We start from the raw sequence: 22,348 nt of genomic DNA on the forward strand, positions 1-22,348 counted from the left end.
ACAATGAAAAGTTGCAAAAAGAAAAGGAGTACTTGTGGCACCTTAGAGACTAACCAATTACTCACAAGTAATTATCACAAGTACTCCTTTTCTTTTTGCGAATACAGACTAACACGGCTGTTACAATGAAAAGTTGAAATCTCTGTCATGTTACTTGCGGCTGGGATGCATGCCATCTTTAAATTTAAAAGTTGTAAGGAAAAATGCACGCACACACTTAACCAGGTTCCCTTCCCGTTCATCAGGCTCATAAGTGGTCACCTAAAGGGACTGGCTAGACTGGGCAGAGTCTTGAACAAGTCCTGGATTGCAGCATGGCTGGAGCCCTCCTCCATGTCTCTCCCTCCCTCACTGTTCATGGCAGGGGTCTCTGTGTTGGGCTCCTCCAGGGTATTCATAGTTGTCCACGGGGTGGTAGTAGGGTCTCCAATGAATATGGCATTCAGCTTGTAAAAGCAGCAGGTCTGTGCAGAATCCTTCACTTTCATGCAGCACTGCTGCCGCTCCCGTCCTCCTCCTTTTTCTGCATGCCCCATAAAATCTATTATATATATATATATATATACACACACACAGATTTCTACAGCTGGTCTGTAGTTGTGCTTGAACAGCCTCTCTCCCCATGGACTCAGGAGGTCCAATACCACTTCTCTAGGCAGGAGTGTGTCTAATACATGGAGCCGGCAGGGTTGGTTGGGCAGCGTCACACAAAGAGGGTGAGCTGCTATGTGTAGGCAATCAACAAGGTAGGCAATCAGGAAAAGGCATTTCAAAAACATGTGGGGAGGTTTGACAGAGGTTTGTGTAGCTTCCGGTTTTTGTGACCCCTGGACAGTGGAGTTTACATTGTGACCAGAGTGATTGTGATTGCAGAGAATGGGGCATTGTGAGACAGCTGCGGGAGTGTTACACTAATAAAAATGATACTAACAGGCTCTTGTAAGAGGGACAAGGCAAATTGCCACGTTTATTGTAAATACAACAAAATATTCCTATATGCAATTTCTAAATAGATCCATTCACACACAGACATTAACACAGGTTCTACATAAAGGTTGTTATAGTTACTAGCCTAGATGTTGCTCGTGCCAAGTCACTGGCCAGGTGGCCTGGACACGAGAGTGGAGCCGAGTCGTTGTCAGATGCGCATCCGATGCTCCTGGAGGGTGGTCGTAGAACCAGACTCAAAGAACACAGTCCCTGGACCCAATTTTTATAGGTCTCTGGTTCGATACAAGTCTATGGAAGTTGCTACATCATGCTGAATTTACAGTTGAGATGACCATCAATCAGCTCAATCAGCAGGTGGTACGTCCATTACGGCTCCATGATGGCTAGGTGTTATCTTCTTGTTCTTCCTTGGTGCGTTTTGGGTGGATTCCGGTTCGCCCTCCGGGGGTCATCCAGTTATCTCCACTTTGCATATTCTTCGGCCCATCGTTATCAAGGTTGAAATTCTTAGCATTAGGCTGGCACCATTTACTAACCAATTATTTCCCTGCTTCAGGCTCTCACTTCCATGCACTCATCATTCATTCTTTTACTTAACAACACCATCTATGACTCTTGATTCATTTAACAAATTTTATCCCACTATCTATTTTTCCCTCTTTGGATAACAAGATTACCTAGGCATGACAAGGGGCCCCTGCAGGGGAAGAGCATTAGGGTGTTGTTTTAAAAACAGCATTGTTTCCTCAGAGTTCTTATCACTTTCCAGCACAGACTCTTTGTCCTGTACTGGCCTGAAATAATTAGCACTTTGGCCTTGCATTTGTTACAGAGTGAAATTCAACAGCATGGAACTGATGTTCATACCTTTTTACAATACCTATATACTCTTTTGTCTATCTTTATTTCTACTACTACATAATTAGAATTATATCATACTTATATAACTTTGAGGGGGACCCAACAGGAGGACTTGACGCAAGTCACAAAGTGTCTACACTCACACTGTGTTGACCTCAATAGGTTGACCATAGCTCCATTCCATTCAGGGAGGTGGTTTTACTGCATTGCTGTAATGAGATGCTTACATCAGCCAGAGACAAATTTGAGTGTAGAGACATTCTCAAATAGGTCAAGGCAATTCAGTTAACGTCAATCTAAGTTTGTAGTGTAGACAAGGTGTAAGTGTTGAAACAATGTGTCACCTATGTTAGATGATCATGGTTCTATTTCAACATTCAGGGTCAGCTATACCTAAACTAAGAGTACTAGATACTATGTAGCAGCCATAATTTGAACCTAAATGTTTGTTTTTTACACAAAGTCAGTCGTAGAAGGAACACTATTCAGTGCCTGTCCCTATTTCCTCACTGTCACTTAACACACATCTTCCTTAATAGTTAGTCTTCCTTGAGCTGTTGAAAAATAATTATTCAGATCTCCAGCTCATTGAAAGTCTCCATTCAAAATGGTAGTTTGGAACATCCCCAGCCTGAATGTTGACTCTGTTACCAGATTCTGCTATTTTCAGGAGTCTGCCTGGTAGCACACGGCACAGTCAGATGTTCATTTTCTCTTAGTTGCTAGGAGCAAGGTTTCCTCAATGTATGTAACAGAGTTGACTGCTGCAGAAATGTATGTTATTTTATAAGCAAGAGTTTGTCAGTTGCATGTATTTTAACTATGACTAGGTCTCCGAACCCCATTTTGGTTTGATGGAAGACCTACACGTTCGGGGATTTCTTAGTTTCAAATGTCATTTTAAATGTCTGTGTTTCACATGATAGACTGAGTCATGCTTGCATTTTACAACTGGGCCAAAATATAAAAAATTGTAACAGGTTCACTTCTATGGACAGAATCTATCTAAAACGTGTATGATTTTCTGCTGCAAGTTTGTGCAGATGAAGGAGCATGTAATGTTGTTTTAATGCTAATGTGGAATTCTGATAACTTATCCTGGCATATGCAAAGCTCTGTATAGATTTTTTTTTTAAAGTGTGTGTGTAACTAAATAAAGCGTAAAGCATTTACACTCAAAGGTCCCAGCAGCATTTGGAAAAAACACATAATGAGAACATTATGCTCATCGGTATAATACAAAGAGACTGATACTGCTCTCCAGTAGAACATTCATACTATCATGTAGTTTAGACAGTGAGGTACTCTATTTGCATATCAAATGCAGGAATTGATTTTCCTGGACACAGGACAATGTGCATTCCACATCACTAGGATTGGAATAAGCACCAAGAGTAGATGGGCTTCAGAACAAGGCCTGGACTTGACTGAAAATGTCTAAAAAACTGTTCAGGAAAATATAAACCTTGCATTTTAATCACTCTCCTTAACTGTTATGGTGCAAATTGTTTTTCATCTTTTTAATTATAAGTAACTAGCTAGTTCTTTGGCCTTCAGTCATAGTAAATGCTAAGGCCCATGTCAACTTTCAAAAAACTGTTTCTTCTTGACAGGCAAATAGCTTGAAGTACCAGCTGTTTGTTTAACAGGCATTTGTTTTTTTTCCTAACACAAAAGAAATCATGTTTATTATCCAGACTTTCTTTGAAAGGATTTTAAACACTTTCAGTGTTGCGTCTTATAGGTTACCTTTATATTTAAATATTTTAATGACTTTAAGAAAACCCATCTATTATCTCTCATGCCTCAGGAGTTGTCTTCAAATGTTTTGGGTATCTTCAAATATTCTACAAATTAACATATTCACCAGGGCAATGTGACAGATATTTTAAGATATGTATATAAATCTCATTCTACCTAACATACTATAAAACAGATTCCTTATTTTTAAAAAAGGATGTTGTGAAAAATAGGAAAGGCTTCAAAATGTGTTAATAACTTGACCGTTTATTTGTACGAGTGTAGCATGTCATTTGTTTTTAGTATAACACAAGATCTGCATACCTCTAGTAAATATCAAAAGTCTTCAATCTTTCAAACAGGATAGAATTCTTCCCCAAGAGAGAAATTTTGAAATATTTTATCAGCCCTGTCTCCACTGGCATTTATAATCATTCTCTATCTCCACACTAATAATGCCTTCAGCATTAATTTAACAGGCAACGTGTTGTGTTGCAGCATTTCTGAAGGCATCCTTAAGCTACAATAATTTCTTTCTTAGACACAGGAGATACTAATCCGTGACTTCTCAAATAAGAGCTGTCACAAGCCTTGCTGTCCTACAGTGAATTGTCAAACCTTAACTCTCCCTGAATATATTGTAGGATTAAAATGAATATTTATAGTACATGTGATTTGGGATTCTGTCCAGATGACGGTACTATAAAATGTTCGCTATGTTAATTTATTTGTGGCTACTATACTTATGAAATGAGCCATACCTAACTGAATGTTCAGTGTGCTGCCACTTTTGCTGTAGACTCTTTCTTAAATTTAAGCGGTTACACTACTTACTGTGTATATTTTTATTAAACTAAATAACACAGTTTTCTACCACTAAAAAGGCTGGTGAAAGTCTCTTTGTCATTCAGCATCCTGTCCACCAGCCTCCCACTACTGACTTGTCCTCTCACAAGAGGCAACAGTGTGTGGAGTTTAGAGATGTCAGTCAAAAATGTCTCCCTCCATTAAAACACAACTATGTTCACCTGCTTCGGGAAATTTCTGTATCCAGACACTAAATGGCAGTTTGAGCGCCTCTGCTCTATAGAATATATCTCTGTTCCTTTGTTGCAAGATGAAGAATGAGCATTTTGATCTACCTTATGATGTGACAGAATTTGGGGGATCATTGAAATCTTTTTGTGTAGAATTTTCTACCTGAGCAAAACAATGTGATTTTGAGAAGACCTTAATATGGAGTGATTCTGCTAGGCTTTTTACATCATGTCACACTGGGCAAAATGCTGCAGTAAGTCACCAAAATGGGGTCTCCTGAGGGGGTCCCCACTTCCATAAATGAACATGATTTACAACATCCCTGCTTCTCTCCAAGTTGAATTAGAATTAACATTAGCTGAGTTTTTTCATCCACACAACATCCCTGAGGACAAATGATTCACCAAGCAGACAGCTAAGCCTATCAGTACAAGAATAATGAATCTGATTTTTGTAATGGAGCTAATGTAAGTAAGAGAATAGAAATATTAAAGGAATGTAGCGAACAAAAGTCACGTTTCACCTGCATCCTTGTCTCTCTTTCTCTCACTCCTCCGCTGAAGAAAGGGAATGATTTGAGTCAGAATTGCAATCATTCCAATGAGATATAGAGGCTAACTAGAATATATTTCCTCAGTGTGCTTTGACATGATGGCCAAAGGACATAAAATACCGGATATACAAACTAATTACCCTGAAGATGTTGAGAGGCTTGTAAATATTTTCCATCTATTTCAAAAAGTGAACTTCATTTCATTTTGAACTAAAAGAGGTTATCACAGAAGAGTGTGAGTTTCCTAATAAGTTGCCTGATCCAAAGTCAGTGAAAAGACTTCCATGTAGTGTAGTGGGGTCAGGAGAAAGGTTATATAGCATATAAAGCACAACAGGAAAGATTGGTTTATGGGATTGTACTGAAAAAGGATGTGGCCAAAAAATAAGGGAAGTAACTAGTTACATAGTTACTCCTCCTGAAAGAAAGTTTCTCCCATGGAGTTATGTAAGATGTGTGAATGAGAAGGAACTTCGTGATATCTAATGTCAGAACCTGGGTGTCTCCCATCCCAGCTGAGTGTCCTAACTAGCAGCCTATACAGTCAGTCTCTCGCTGTAGCCTAATGAATATTTAATTATTTATATAAAGTGCAACAACTTCAACAGGGGCAATTGAAAGAGATCCACGCCTAGAATATCCCATAGTCCAATAGTTAGGGCAGGTACTTGGGAGGTGAGAGAACTAGGGTATAAATCCCTGCTCCACATCAGGCAGACTGTGAATATAAACCCAGGTCTCCCACATCCCAGTGCTCTTGTGTCTGTTGGTCATCACCACTTCTTCGTTCTCCTCCTTCATTTTGTGAATCCAGCCCTTCATTTCCAATTTTATTTGTATTATAGAAAAGTTAGACACCTGAAATTGAGATAAAATGTTTCATTTCAGGCTGGATATATTTTCTGATTCACTGAAAATTCTGAAAAAAAAAATCATTTTTGGTGATCCAAAATGCACAGCTCTCCTAGTGAGTTAAAATTATTGATTTTTAAAAAGGGTACTGTAATAAATACTTCAAATCTCAACTGTAGTAGATGTGTCAGTGAAATGTGTAAGGTCTTCTTACTGAAATTCTGGGAAAGCAAGGCACCGCAGGGTTTTATCATTGGTAAATACTTACGTGTAAGATTCTATAGCAAAATCTTTGATAAAGCCATAAGAAGTGTTGCAGGAAAAGCAAAACAATCCTTTCCAACGTAGACAAATGTAAGCGGGGGAATGGTCCCGCTATTGTGGGGAACTTCCCTGGATTATATACTACCCCGGTTAAATGGGCTAGTGAAAGGATCTGAGTCCTCGCTCCCACTTCCTTTACCCAGAGACCTGCCTGACCTCAAGCGTTTCCCTTCATCTCTCCTGTGCAGCAGAGTCCTTGTAACCCCAACAAGGCTGGGCCCAGGATTCCTGGGGGGCTCAACCCCCAACCTTGTCATAGTCCCTTAGGGCAGGGGCTAGGGTGTCTGCACTCCGGGGTGCTCTGGATGCTTCCCTGACCCACTGATCATTACATACAGTTCAAAGCAAATACAATTTATTAAACAGCAATCAATCAAAAAGAAAAAGCAAAAAATGGGAAAGGTTAAAGGAAAACACATAACCCTGCTTTGTGGCACAGGGACATCACAACCAGCCATCTCTGGAATGTAAGGGAAGTTCAGTCTGTTTCTCACAAATCCTAGGCCTCCTTCTCAGGCCCTGGCAGTGCTGCCGGGATGCTGTGGGTCGGACACTTGCTCTGGCGGTGGCCACATGCCCTCAGGCTTTAGGTGGCAGGACCCTTCTTCTCAGCGTTGCCCCCGCCCCGTCAGGGCTACGATCCCCCTCCAAGTCTGGCCTGCAAGGCCTGTTGGCTGGGGGCATCTCCCTGTGCTGGGCCTGCTGCCCAGGGTCCCCCCCTTGCTCTTCCCAACTGCTCACCGCACCCGGCTCCAGAATGCTCCAGCCCCAGCTCCACCACTCTCCTTCAGCACTGCCGCTGCTCTGCCTCCAGCTCCCTGGGCTGCTTCTCTGGCCCCTCTGGCTGGCATGGCCCTGCTCCCCAGCTCAGCTTAGGCCCCTGCTCTCTCCTTACCTTGGCCCCACTCTGTCTGACCCAGGCAATTCCAGCTCACATGGAGCATGGGACCCACCCTGGCCTCCTGACTCCCTGATTAGCCTGCCCTCTCTGTCAATCAGGCTGACCTGGAGCATTGGCCTCTCCCCTGGGGATTGTCAGTCTCGGGGTCCTGATTTCCATTGACCCTTCTCCTTACTTTTAGTACTGGGAGCTAGCCAACCAAAAATATCCCACTGAGTTTTAGGAAGGGTTCAACAGTCCCCTTACATAAAGTATAGGTAAGGGACAAATAGATTGGGTTAAATTACCTGGCTATTTGTTTTGGCCTTATCAACAGAAAGGAAAAAAACAACTTACAACAGGGGTGGCCAACCTGTGGCTCCGGAGCCACATGCAGCTCTTCAGATGTTAGTATGCGGCTCCTTGGCTAGGCACTGACTCCGGGGCTGGAGCTACAGGCGCCAACTTTCCAATGTGCCGGGGGGTGCTCGCTGCTCAACCCCTAGCTCTGTCACAGGCCCTACCCCACTCCACCCCTTCCTGCCCCCTTCTCATAGCCTGCAGTGCCCTCGCTCCTTCCCCCTCCGCTCCCCCCAGAGTCTCCTGCATGCCATGAAACAGCTGATCAGGAGGTTTGGGGAGGGAGGATGCGGTGCTGATTGGCGATGAGGGGAGGAGCTGATGAGGGGCTGCTGACGCGTTACTGTAGCTCTTTGGCAATGTACATTGGTAAATGCTTGCTCCTTCTCAGGCTCAGGTTGGCCACCCCTGACTTACAAGGAGAGATCAGCATATTTTAGGATCAATTATTAAGGCAAAACAGAGGAGAAGGTTTCAGGCAACAATCACCAGGTCAAAGTTCCTTGGCTATAAATATTATGTCTAACTATGGCAAGCCACCAGATTCAAAGAAAATATATGGAAAATAATCATAATGGTTACTAGCAAATACAGAAAATACAGAGACTGTAAGAGATGAGAGCAGTCAAAAGAAATTTTCAGGAACATTAATATTCAAAAATTTGCAATCACTAAGAATTTGAGCAATCATCAAAATATGCAAATAGTGACTTCCAATTTCCATGGGCTTATCTACGACGGTAAATTCACAGATACAATTGTACTGCTGTAGTTATAGCCATCTAACTCCTCATGTTGGACATTTCTGCTCTGGAATAAGTGTATCCACATGGAGAGTTATACTGATATAACTATAGTGGTATAATTATACTAATATTATTAGGCTGGTAAATTTCCTCATGTACACAAGCCCTTAGAGAGAAGGCTAAAGAACAGTTACGCTACATAGTGTTTACTCTTTTTTCTTTGTAGTGCCAAAGAAAAATGGTTCACATGGTGTTAGACTTAAGGAGACTGGATGAGCATAGCAAAGGGGCGAGATTCTGGATGGCAACCCTCTCTTAAATTTACTTGTGACAGGAAGTCTTTTATGGATATGACTGATAGAAATGAATAGGTTCATGTACTGTACCATCATGTTTTGGTCAGAAACAGCCACAGATGGCTCCAGCAATTTGCCTATAACACAGGAATTTCTGGTAAACATTTTTTTACACTGGAATCTCCAGTGCAATGAGAATAAAGATTCCACTCTTGAGATCTCCAAGGGTTCTACCTCCGAGATCTACCTTTTTGTAGGTGACATACTGATAGAAGCCAGTTCTCTAGGGCAGGCATCAAGACATAAATCACTTGTAATTTCAGCCTTGTAAGATCACAGCTTCATTGTGAACAGAAAGAAAATCAATCTGACACCAGCTCAAATACTGCTACTACTGGGAGTTGTAGTATGTGGTACGAGTCCATTGGGAGGGTCTCCATGTCAGAATAATGGCACTTGAAGATTCAGAATACTTTGACAGCCATCAAAGCAAGAAGAAAGGGAACAGTAAGATCACTTCTCAGGCATAATGGTGTCATGCACACAAATAGCAGCATAAATGATCCTTCAAGAGAAGGTGCTGCAGATGTCTCTCTTATCGATCACAGATGTGGTCAAGCAATCCCTTGAGTATGAACCAACAGTCATGTCTTCTGTCAGACAGTACTTCAAACGCCTGAAAATCTTTTAAAGTTTTATGTTAGATGGTGGCAAAACTGTATAATAATTTATAAATTTTCTTCCTCAGTAATAGGGCCAAAGTCAGGACAATTTTGAAAGTGTGCTGGTGAAGGATGACATGTGCTCATAGCAGGTGCTCAAGAGGGGATGAAAAGTCCATTTTCCTTAAGCTGTGCAAAATGGTGGCATCATAGGAAGAAAAGCCTTGCACATCAGTGCTGCACCTTGTTTGAGCATTCACAGCGTTGCTAGAGACTGAAGTGGACGCAGTGGGCCTGATATATCCTTGATGTAATGCTGACTTTCACTGAGCATACACCAGGGATGAGTGCATTCCTCAGTCAGCAGCAGCATTACTGCTTTATTATATGTATTACAGAAGCCTTAGCGTGCTGGGTATTGTGAAAAAACAAATTATGATGATACTGACCAGCAAAGAGTTTCCAGTCTCAATGTGGACAAGACACAACATAGAGATAAAGGGGAATAAGTGGGGTAACTGATTGGATTGCAAAGTTCCATGTACTAATAGCTAAGTGTATAGTTTGGAGGCTTCTCATTTTTTTAAAAAAAAAGAATGAGGAGTACTTGTGGCACCTTAGAGACTAACAAATTTATTTGGGCATAAGCTTTCGTGGGCCAAAGCCCACTTCGTCAGATGCATGCAGTGGAAAATACAGTAGGAAGATATATACAGAGAACATGAAAAAAATGGGTGTTGCCATACCAACTCTAACGAGACTAATCAACTATTATCAGCAGGAGAAAAAAACTTTTGTAGTGAAAATCAGGATGTCCCATTTCAAACAGTTGACAAGAAGGTGTGAGTAACAGTAGGGGAAAAATTAGCATGGGGGAATTGTTTTTACTTTGTGTAATGACCCACCCACTCCCAGTCTTTATTCAAGCCTAATTTAATGGTGTCCAGTTTGCAAATTAATTCCAGTTCTGCAGTTTCTCATTGGAGTCTGTTTTTGAAGTTTTTTTTGTTGAAGAATTGCAACTTTTAGGTCTGTAATTGAGTGACCAGGGAGGTTGAAGTGTTCTCCGACTGGTTTTTGAATGTTATAATTCTTGACATCTGATTTGTGTCCATTTATTCCTTTGCGTAGAGACTGTCCGGTTTGGCCAGTGTACATGGCTGGGGGGCATTGCTAGCACATGATGGCATATATCACATTGGTGGATGTGCAGGTGAATGAGCCTCTGATGGTGTGGCTGATGTGATCAGGTCCTATAATGGTGTCCCTTGAATAGATATGTGGACAGAGTTGGCAACGGGCTTTGTTGCAAGGATAGGTTCCTGTGTTAGTGTTTTTGTTGTGTGATGTGTGGTTGCTGGTGAGTATTTTCTTCAGGTTGGGGGGCTGTCTGTAAGCGAGGACAAGAGAATCCTTAATAAGTGGACTAGAGAATCACCTGGGAAGCCATTCATTAACTTCTCTTGTGCACTTTTTTTAAAAAGGAGCAGTAATGAAAATGTGATCAAGGAACCTCTGGGTGCCAACTGGCAAGGGTGCAGAGCAGACTGCCAAACCTGCGAAAAAAACGCAGAAATTGGGCTTTTTTGGCTTAATTGGCTTGTGAGTTGCTTGTTGGCTAGTTTTTGGCTTGTAGCTCGTTGCTTGTTCGGCTTTTAGCTTTTTGCTTGTTGTAGCTTGTTGCTTCTTTTTTTTTTTATTGGCTCCTGGCAAGCAGAGGCAGGGGGAGGGGGGAGAGTGTCAGGGGTGCACAGCAGGCCTTCCACAGTCGCAGACTGCACACCGGGGTGGATCTAGTCACATAGAGTGTTGCGGTTCTTAGAGATTGGCTTGTTTTGGCCTTGTTTTGAAATGGGATTACCTTGATTTTTGGCTTATTGTGAAAGTCGGAGTGCTTATTTACCGTGTGAAAGTTGGCAACTGTGGGCAGAGGGGTTACAGAAATCTCCCAAGTCGATATGTACATTCCCAATCACAAAAGAATGTCATGTGAGGTCTTAAATAAAAGCTGGTGTCACACTGGTCATTAGTATCATTGCAATACAAATGTACAGATGTGTTGTAAGGAGTGATGCATATATACCAGCAAAGATGAGAAGCAGGTTTCATGTCTGACAACAAATGTTTATCTAGTTCGCTGTTTACATTTAAATTAAATATTGTACAGTTCACAGTGGGTCTTCTGTCAACTTTCTGAGCTGACTATTAACCAAGATTTGAAAAAACTTCAAAGGGATAAAAGTAACATGAAAAGTGTAATGGTGTAGGGGTAGAACCCTGTCTTGAGGTGCACATCAAAGGTTCGTGCAACTGTATTTGGGAGATGAAGAAGTCACTGTGTCATCCATGACCCAGGAAGTAAATGGGCAGCGTGTTTGCCTCATGAAAGAGGGGTCTCAACCATCTTGATTGAAAACACTGCAGAGCTTTGGGCGAGAGATGGTTTTTTTAGACAGGAGGATAACTTGTTAGTTAAGCGTAGTCTCTAGAAAGTGTGTGATGATTTTGTTTTATATGTAACCATTTGTTTCCAGTATTCTTATTCACTGGGACTTGAATCTTTCATAATGAACTTGTTCTTATTATCACTACTGTCACGGTTCCTCCCCCACTCTGAACTCTAGGGTACAGATGTGGGGACCTGCATGAAAAACCTCCTAAGCTTATCTTTATCAGCTTAGGTCAAAACTTCCCCAAGGTACAAAATATTACCCCCGTTATCCTTGGACTGGCCGCTACCACCACCAAACTAATACTGGTTACTGGGGAAGAGCTGTTTGGACGCGTCCTTCCCCCCAAAATACTTCCCAAAACCTTGCACCCCACTTCCTGGACAAGGTTTGGTAAAAAGCCTCACCAATTTGCCTAGGTGACCACAGACCCAAACCCTTGGATCTGAAAACAATGAAAAAGCATTCAGTGTTTTACAAGAAGACTTTTAATAAAAAATAGAAGTAAATAGAAATAAAGAAATCCCCCCTGTAAAATCAGGATGGTAGATATCTTACAGGGTAATTAGATTCAAAAACATAGAGAACCCCTCTAGGCAAAACCTTAAGTTACAAAAAAGATACACAGACAGAAATAGTTATTCTATTCAGCACAATTCTTTTCTCAGCCATTTAAAGAAATCATAATCTAACACATACCTAGCTAGATTACTTACTAAAAGTTCTAAGACTCAATTCCTGTTCTGTCCCCGGCCAAGACGACTACAGACAGACACAGACCCTTTGTTTCTCTCCCTCCTCCCAGCTTTTGAAAGTATCTTGTCTCCTCATTGGTCATTTTGGTCAGGTGCCAGCGAGGTTACCTTTAGCTTCTTAACCCTTTACAGGTGAGAGGAGCTTTCCCCTGGCCAGGAGGGATTTCAAAGGGGTTTACCCTTCCCTTTATATTTATGACAACTACAAACATATTTGAGTGCTGTGGTATTAAGTGAAGTGGTAATCCTGGGTTGAATTTTACAAGCTGGTATGTACTGTTCCTTTCAGAATAGCAGGCTTGGAAATTCTGTGAGTGTACAGTGGATACAGGGTTAGACACAACAGGGAACACTCCAAGCACTTGGGGGTTGGTGTGTGCCTGTCACTACCTGTACAGGGAGAGCCAGGCCTGTGGATGCCTGGAAGGTAGAGCTTATGCTTCCAGAGGCTGTTTTTTTCAGGGAGCTGATCCACAGCAGGCGCAGACAAGATTTCCTCATGCTAAGGGCAGGTGGTGGTGGTGAGGTGCCTCACAACCCTGGGGAGTGCCACAAAGAGTCAGACATAAAAGCACACTTTGTAGATGAACTTCCTTTTTGTGTTTCTGTTCACTCTGGTACCAATTGGATAAAACTTTTAAGCACATACTTAAACAGTGCTTTTTCTTTTTATGTGCTTTAAGTATGTGCTTTAAGTATTTCTTTTTTTCTGTTTCTTAAAGTTAAGTATGTGCTTACGCAATTTGATGGATAGTGATGGTTTGCTGAATCAAGGCCTTTCCCCTCTATCCTACAACCAATAAGTGGGCAGATAAAATAAAGGTAAGACATTTTCAGCTAAATGGATTAACCACTGCATTTGTCTAAACACCACATCTTAGCATAAATAGCACTAAGTAGTGTGTTCAGTTTTCACTGTTTTCCTCGACATTCTGTGGGAACTAGTGCTTTATAAATTATTGTCATGTGCTAACCTTGTTATGCTGCAAAATTTAAAAGCTACTAAAATGATTTTAAAAATTAATAACCTCTAAAATGGAACACATATATGCTTTTCCATTTTTCTTAACCTTTGAACTTTTAAATTGCATTAAATTACCATTGTTGCTAAATAGTGTTTATTACGTCCTCTTAATTAAGCACACAGTTGGAAAAGAGACTACACAACAATTATGTATCACAGTTTGATGGTCATACAATTTGCATTAACGAGAAATAGTCAAAACAATTCATTTTTTCTTGACATCTACACAAGATTGTCTTGTGCTTGCCATAGCTGTCTTTTTGTTTGTTAGTGTGTCTTAGAAAAGCAAATGCTTCCTAGTGCTAAAAACAGTGGATTATACTATTTGTTCCCCACACCTCCATATGAATAAGCACCTATCCGTCTTCCTTTTTTTGTATCAGTTGCACAAATATGAGATGTCTATATAGAATTTAATAATAGTTGAACAATATTTATATTTCATGTGTAAGTTACACATGTATTTAGACAGTTAATTTGTATGTTATACAAAAAAGGTGTAATTCAAATAATACATTCTGGATTGAGGTGAAGGAAAATAGTTTTCTGGTGGCAAAATGAATTACGAGAACATTGTATAAGTGGTTAGTTATATGATATTAGTCCCATAAAATAAAACTACTGTGTGGCTCCATAATATTCACAGTTCAGGTGTGTTTAATTTCATATAATAGTATTTTATATCGTAGTATATAATAATATTTTGAGACCAAACAAAAGATGCAGCCAGAACCAGATTTTCCAAAGTTATTTCTATAATTACACCCTTACTTATGTAGCTCCATGTCTTTGCACATTCGATTCCGTTCCCCATTAGGCTCTATGCATGTGCAAATTGCGTAGCTAAACACAGTGTTCCCAAGTCTAGGTCTTTTCAAATGCAAAATCTTGGATGAAAACATTGTACCTGCAGAAACTTAAGACATCAAAAAATGTAGTCAAAATTTTAGACTCCAGATTGAGTTGTCCTTTGGAAATATGGCCCCTACCTTTAACATTTTGTCTAAAAAAATATTTTACTATCTTTCTTAGGACTAAACCATGACTCACAAGGCAGAGCCATAATGACCAACTTTTATGCTAGTTTAAAACATAACAATTCCAGAGGCAATGGTGAAGTGTGTAGGGAGGTGTGGACAGACACCTGTGGTCTCATCCCAGCACAATTATCGTAGTGTTGCCTGTTGGAAAGCAGGGTGAAACCATGCCCACGCACCCCACCTGCAGAGAGATTCTCCCTCTGGGCCATTTCACACTGTAGTAATGCTATCCAGTATCTCTTGTGCACCAGAGAGTTGAGACATGTGTGTCTGCCTCCTGCCAGTGGTGTGCTAGAAAGGAAAGTGTTCCCTGTATCCTCCCACTCTAGATCACTACATAGCAAATAAGTTAGCCCTTTGTGCATTTGTTTCATCTTCTACAACTGGTGCTTCATTTTTCTGATAAAATATGAAATCTGGGTTATATCTGAGGAAAAACTTGCTTCAGTATCAGAATGCAAATAATGCTTTTTAAAGTCTGAGGGGAAATACTGCTCTTGAGGAACAAACTGCAAAATAAGAACATTGTGGAATATTTCTGTGAATTATTCACAGAAATCTTATACCAAATCCATTCTGACACAGATTCTTTGTGGCTTGTTAATTATTTTTATTACTGTAACATCTAGAAGTTGGAATCCCTTTGTGCTCGACACTGTACAAACTGAGTAAGAGAGAATCTGTGCCCGAAAGACTTTACAGTCTAAGCAGAAAAGGCATTTAAAGGATAGCAGAGATAAAGTATTATCCATGTTGTACAGATGGGAACTGAGACATCAAGGGGAATTAAGATACAGTGAGATTAAGTGACTTGCCCAGGATCACATATTTAACACAGCTAAGTGTTAAAACCAGATCTTTTGAATCATAAGGTATGTCTACACTACGGAATAAGGTTGAATTTATAGAAGTCGTTTTTTTTAGAAATCGGTTTTATATATTCGAGTGTGTGTGTCCCCACAGAAAATGCTCTAAGTGCATTAACTCCGCGGAGTGCTTCCACAGTACCGAGGCTAGAGTCGACTTCCGGAGCATTGCACTGTGGATAGCTAACCCACAGTTCCCGCAGTCTCCGCTGCCCATTGGAAATCTGGGTTGAGATCCAATGCCTGATGGGGCTAAAACATTGTCGCGGGTGATTCTGGGTACATATCGTCAGGCCCCCCTTCCCTCCCTCCCTCCGTGAAAGCAAGGGCAGACAATCGTTTCACGCCTTTTTTCCTGAGTTACCTGTGCAGACGCCATACCACGGCAAGCATGCAGCCCGCTCAGGTAACCGTCACCGTATGTCTCCTGGGTGCTGGCAGACGCGGTATGGCATTGCTACACAGTAGCAGCAACCCATTGCCTTCTGGCAGCAGACGGTACAATACGACTGGTAGTCGTCCTCATCATGTCCGAGGTGCTCCTGGCCACGTCGGCTGGGAGCGCTTGGGCAGACATGGGCGCAGGGACTAAATTTGGAGTGACTTGACCAGGTCATTCTCTTTAGTCCTGCAGTCAGTCCTATTGAACCCTCTTATGGTGAGCAGGCAGGCGATACGGATTGCTAGCAGTCGTACTGTACCATCTTCTGCCGGGCAGGCAAGAGATGAGGATTGCTAGCAGTCGTATTGTACCATCTTCTGCCGAGCAGCCATGAGATGTGGATGGCATGCAGTCCTTTTGCACCGTCTGCTGCTAGCCAAAGATGTAAAAGATAGATGGAGTGGATCAAAACAAGAAATAGACCAGATTTGTTTTGTACTCATTTGCCTCCTCCCCTGTCTAGGGGACTCATTCCTCTAGGTCACACTGCAGTCACTCACAGAGAAGGTGCAGCGAGGTAAATCTAGCCATGTATCAATCAGAGGCCAGGCTAACCTCCTTGTTCCAATAAGAACAATAACTTAGGTGCACCATTTCTTATTGGAACCCTCCGTGAAGTCCTGCCTGAAATACTCCTTGATGTAAAGCCACCCCCTTTGTTGATTTTAGCTCCCTGAAGCCAACCCTGTAAGCCATGTCGTCAGTCACCCCTCCCTCCGTCAGAGCAATGGCAGACAATCGTTCCGCGCCTTTTTTCTGTGCGGACGCCATACCAAGGCAAGCATGGAGGCTGCTCAGCTCACTTTGGCAATTAGGAGCACATTAAACACCACACGCATTATCCAGCAGTATATGCAGCACCAGAACCTGGCAAAGCGATACCGGGCGAGGAGGCGACATCAGCGCGGTCACGTGAGTGATCAGGACATGGACACAGATTTCTCTGAAAGCATGGGCCCTGCCAATGCATGCATCATGGTGCTAGTGGGGCAGGTTCATGCTGTGGAATGCCAATTCTGGGCTCGGGAAACAAGCACAGACTGGTGGGACCGCATAGTGTTGCAGGTCTGGGACGATTCCCAGTGGCTGCGAAACTTTCGCATGCGTAAGGGCACTTTCATGGAACTTTGTGACTTGCTTTCCCCTGCCCTGAGGCGCATGAATACCAAGATGAGAGCAGCCCTCACAGTTGAGAAGCGAGTGGCGATAGCCCTGTGGAAGCTTGCAATGCCAGACAGCTACCGGTCAGTTGGAAATCAATTTGGAGTGGGCAAATCTACTGTTGGGGCTGCTGTGATGCAAGTAGCTCACGCAATCAAAGATCTGCTGATATCAAGTGTAGTGACCCTGGGAAATGTGCAGGTCATAGTGATGGCTTTGCTGCAATGGGATTCCCTAACTGTGGTGGGGCAATAGACGGAACCCATATCCCTATCTTGGCACCGGAGCACCAAGCCGCCGAGTACATAAACCGCAAGGGGTACTTTTCAATACTGCTGCAAGCTCTGGTGGATCACAAGGGACGTTTCACCAACATCAACGTGGGATGGCCGGGAAAGGTACATGACGCTTGCATCTTCAGGAACTCTGGTCTGTTTCAAAAGCTGCAGGAAGGGACTTTATTCCCAGACCAGAAAATAACTGTTGGGGATGTTGAAATGCCTATGTGTATCCTTGGGGACCCAGCCTACCCCTTAATACCATGGCTCATGAAGCCGTACACAGGCAGCCTGGACAGTAGTCAGGAGCTGTTCAACTACAGGCTGAGCAAGTGCAGAATGGTGGTAGAATGTGCATTTGGACGTTTAAAGGCGCGCTGGCGCAGTTTACTGACTCGCTTAGACCTCAGCAAAACCAATATTCCCACTGTTATTACTGCTTGCTGTGTGCTCCACAATATCTGTGAGAGTAAGGGGGAGACGTTTATGGTGGGGTGGGAGGTTGAGGCAAATCGCCTGGCTGCTGGTTACGCGCAGCCAGACACCAGGGCAGTTAGAAGAGCACAGGAGGGCGCGGTACGCATCAGAGAAGCTTTGAAAACCAGTTTTATGACTGGCCAGGCTACGGTGTGAAAGTTCTGTTTGTTTCTCCTTGATGAAACCCCCCGCCCCTTAGTTCACTCTACTTCCCTGTAAGCTAACCATCCTCCCCTCCTCCCTTCGATCACCGCTTGCAGAGGCAATAAAGTCATTGTTGCTTCACATTCATGCATTCTTTATTAATTCATCACACAAATAGGGGGATGACTACCAAGGTAGCCCAGGAGAGGTGGTGGAGGAGGGAAGGAAAATGCCACACAGCACTTGAAAAGTTTACAACTTTAAAATTTATTGAATGACAGCCTTCTTTTTTTGGGGCAATCCTCTGTGGTGGAGTGGCTGGTTGGCTGGAGCCCCCCCCCCCACCGTGTTCTTGGGCATCTGGGTGTGGAGGCTATGGAACTTGGGGAGGAGGGCAGTTGGTTACACAGGGGCTGTAGTGGCAGTCTGTGCTCCAGCTGCCTTTGCTGCAGCTCAACCATACACTGGAGCATACTGGTTTGGTCCTCCAGCAGCCGCAGCATTGAATCCTGCCTCCTCTCATCACGCTGCCACCACATTTGAGCTTCAGCCCTGTCTTCAGTCCGCCACTTACTCTCTTCAGCCCGCCACCTCTCCTCCCGGTCATTTTGTGCTTTCCTGCACTCTGACATTATTTGCCTCCACGCATTCGTCTGTGCTCTGTCAGTGTGGAAGGACAGCATGAGCTCGGAGAACATTTCATCGCGAGTGCATTTTTTTTTCTTTCTAAGCTTTACTAGCCTCTGGGAAGGAGAAGATCCTGTGATCATTGAAACACATGCAGCTGGTGGAGAAAAAAAAAGGGACAGCAGTATTTAAAAAGACACATTTTATAAAACAGTGGCTACACTCTTTCAGGTAAACCTTGCTGTTAACATTACATACATAGCACATGTGCTTTCGTTACAAGGTCGCATTTTGCCTCCCCCCACCGCGTGGCTACCCCCTCAACCTTTCCCCCTACCTGTGGCTAACAGCGGGGAACATTTCTGTTTAGCCACAGGCAAACAGCCCAGCAGGAATGGGCTCCTCTGAGTGTCCCCTGAAGAGAAGCACTCTATTTCAACCAGGTGACCATGAATTATATCTCACTCTCCTGAAGATAACACAGAGAGATAAAGAACGGATGTTGTTTGAACGCCAACAAACATACACTGCAATGCTTTGTTGTACAATGATTCCCGAGTACGTGTTACTGGCCTGGAGTGGTAAAGTGTCCTACCATGAAGGACGCAATAAGGCTGCCCTCCCCAGAAACCTTTTGCAAAGGCTTTGGGAGTACATCCAGGAGAACCGCGAATGCCAGGGCAAAGTAATCCTTTCACATGCTTGCTTTTAAACCATGTATAGTATTTTAAAAGGTACACTCACCGGAGGTCCCTTCTCCACCTGCTGGGTCCAGGTGGCAGCCTTGGGTGGGTTCGGGGGGTACTGGCTCCAGGTCCAGGGTGAAAAACAGTACCTGGCTGTCGGGAAAACCGGTTTCTCCGCTTGCTAGCTGTGAGCTATCTACAACCTCGTCATCATCATCATCTTCTTCGTCCCCAAAACCTGCCTCCGTATCCGTATTGCCTCCATCTCCATTGAAGGAGTCAAACAACACGGCTGGGGTAGTGGTGGCTGAACCCCCTAAAATGCCATGCAGCTCATCATAGAAGTGGCATGTTTGGGGCTCTGACCCGGAGCAGCTATTTGTCTCTCTGGTTTTCTGGTAGGCTTGCCTCAGCTCCTTCAGTTTCACGCGGCACTGCTTCGGGTCCCTGTTATGGCCTCTGTCCTTCATGCCCTGGGAGATTTTGACAAAGGTTTTGGCATTTCGAAAACTGGAACGGGGTTCTGATAGCATGGATTCCTCTCCCCAAACAGCGATCAGATCCCGTACCTCCCGTTCGGTCCATGCTGGAGCTCTTTTGCGATTCTGGGACTCCATCATGGTCACCTCTGCTGATGAGCTCTGCATAGTCACCTGCAGCTTGCCACGCTGGCCAAACAGGAAATGAGTTTCAAAAGTTCGCGGTTCTTTTCCTGTCTACCTGGCCAGTGCATCTGAGTTGAGAGTGCTGTCCAGAGCGGTCACAATGGAGCACTCTGGGATAGCTCCCGGAGGCCAATACCGTCTAATTGTGTCCACAGTACCCCAAATTCGACCCGGCAAGGCCGATTTAAGTGCTAATCCACTTGTCAGGGGTGGAGTAAGGAAATCGATTTTAAGAGCCCTTTAAGTCGAAATAAAGGGCTTCATCGTGTGGACGGGTGCAGGTTTACATCGATTTAATGCTGCTAAATTTGACCTAAAGTCCTAGTGTAGACCAGGGCACAGTCTAGCAGCTTAACCATGCAAATTGGCAAATATGAAATTCATGGTCAACATTATTTCAGTCTAAAGCTTTTCTTTTTCTGCAGTGTACCTGATTTGGGCTTCCAAATACTTGATTTTTTTTTTTAATACTTCACTTGGACTTTCATTAGCTGAAATTACAAGATCACTTATCCAACTGTGAATCACATTGTCTGAAGTCCAATTATTTTTTCTCCAGAAAACCAGGGTCCCATGACTATTCTGAAATAATTGTCCACAAAATGTATCACACTACTGGACCACATATATTAAAAATACCTCACCCCACAAATTAGCTTAATCTTCTGTGCTAGGACCTCTTTCTGAGTCATGCTTAATGACACTGAGCAAGCAGCTACTAAATAAAAGCATTAGGAGGTTGTGGAATTTTATAGCCAGTGGCAAGCCTCCAAGTGAACTGAAAGGTAATGTTGGCCAGGAGTTACGTGCCACAGCCAAACAGCTGACATATAACATGACTGACAGTTCACTGGCAGAGTTGCCATATGCAGCAAAATGCTGGAATTATCTAATCCATTTTGTCTGAGCAGTTTTTGTGCTGTTGTGTTCTGTCTAAAACCACGGGACAAAGTGAATGATATTTTAATGTCTGTTTGCTAAAATTAAAATATACCTTGATTAATTTTAGATGAAAAAGCATATTAAATGTTGAAATTAAGAGTATCCATCTTGCATCTGTCATGATGAAAAATATACATATATGTAATTCATTCATTGGTTTAGAAACCTGAAATTCTCTATCAAATCCCTGAATGCTAGGTTGTATTTGCATATCTGATGTAGCTGAAATATGTGTAAAAACTCATGTACTCATCCAGATTCCTTTTATCTATCATGTATTCTCCTTAATGTGTTACTGGATAATCCACCTCCGGCCAGGAATAATTTACACTCATGAAAAGAAGTTGATAATTCAAGCCTTTTCAGATAGCAGTATATGAAAATGCTTAGCTTTTAGTTGAAACGTCAACATTACTTTAGGTCTTAGACTGACCTTTTCGGGGGGGGTTAATCTCACTTTTCTGCCTTGACAGAGTAAATTTGTAATGACTTCTCAGATTCCTTCAGCAAAATGTCTTAAAAAATGGAGACCTAAGGTGGCTGAGGTAATATCTTTTATTGGACCAACTTCTGTTGGTGAGAGAGAGGAGCTTTTGAGCTGCACAGAGCTCTGTGAAGAAGCTCACCTTATGTCTCTAATGTCCTGGAACCATACTGCTTTGAAAATGGAAGCATTTCTCTTTGGCATAAGGAACATGCATAATACTAGGTTTCAGAGTAGCAGCCATGTTAGTCTGTATCCGCAAAAAGAAAAGGAGGACTTGTGGCACCTTAGAGACTAACAAATTTATTTGAGCATAAGCTTTTGTGAGTTTATGCTCAGATAAATTTGTTAGTCTCCAAGGTGCCACAAGTCCTCCTTTTCTTTTTATGTATAATACTGTCTCTTCCCTCTGCTTCCTCACATCAGGCCTTATGCAGTGTTTGCCTCTTATGCCTCATGCTGGACTCAGAATCCCCACCTTTGTGGGGCAATATTCATATCACCCTTGTCTGAAATATTACCCATGTATACCAGTGTCTTGACTCCATCTCTCCTGAAATCTTCAATCATGACTTCAGTTCTCTGACTTTGACTGTTAGAAGTCCCAGTATTCTGTATTCCAACTCATGCAGGGTAAAAGTTACTTTTTCATACACAAGGAAATGCAACCACATCACATCATCTTGAAAGAACTGTTGATTTGGCATTCGTTTCAGGATCCAATTCAAAATGTCATCCTTGTTTTTAAAATTTCCAATGAATAGTCTCATAGACTTTGATCACCTCCTCATGTTTATGTTTCTCTGGCACTGGCCTTCTTAGCACTCTCACTGCAAGAACCTTCTTCTATGCAGTTCCTATGAACTTGAGCAGCCTTTCAATGTCTCTTGATTTCACCTATTATATGTTTCCAAATCTCATCTGGAAGCATACCTTCCCTCATGCCTGGTATCTCTTAAATTCTCTTGCTGTTATCTATATTATTATTATTTCTTTAATTGTTTTATCTGATAACCTGGGTCTCTATTCACTTTTTTTCTTTCT

General features: G+C 42.6%; 1 protein-coding gene across 18 annotated transcripts in view; it reads left to right on the forward strand.

Annotated features, from left to right (window-relative positions):
- Positions 1-22,348, forward strand: part of TENM1 (teneurin transmembrane protein 1) — a 1,403,901-nt gene that overhangs the window by 994,480 nt on the left and 387,073 nt on the right. Inside the window, exon 1 of one of the 18 annotated variants that reach the window (XM_073361275.1) lies at positions 13,270-13,290. The exons of the other annotated variants lie outside the window; for them this stretch is intronic. The gene's annotated coding sequence lies outside the window, so the exon portion shown is untranslated. Of the gene's footprint in view, positions 1-13,269; positions 13,291-22,348 lie in introns of those variants that run through there. 18 annotated transcript variants of the gene reach the window in all.

The sequence above is a fragment of the Lepidochelys kempii genome, chromosome 9, assembly GCF_965140265.1.
Source record: "Lepidochelys kempii isolate rLepKem1 chromosome 9, rLepKem1.hap2, whole genome shotgun sequence".
NCBI classification, from domain to species: domain Eukaryota; kingdom Metazoa; phylum Chordata; order Testudines; family Cheloniidae; genus Lepidochelys; species Lepidochelys kempii.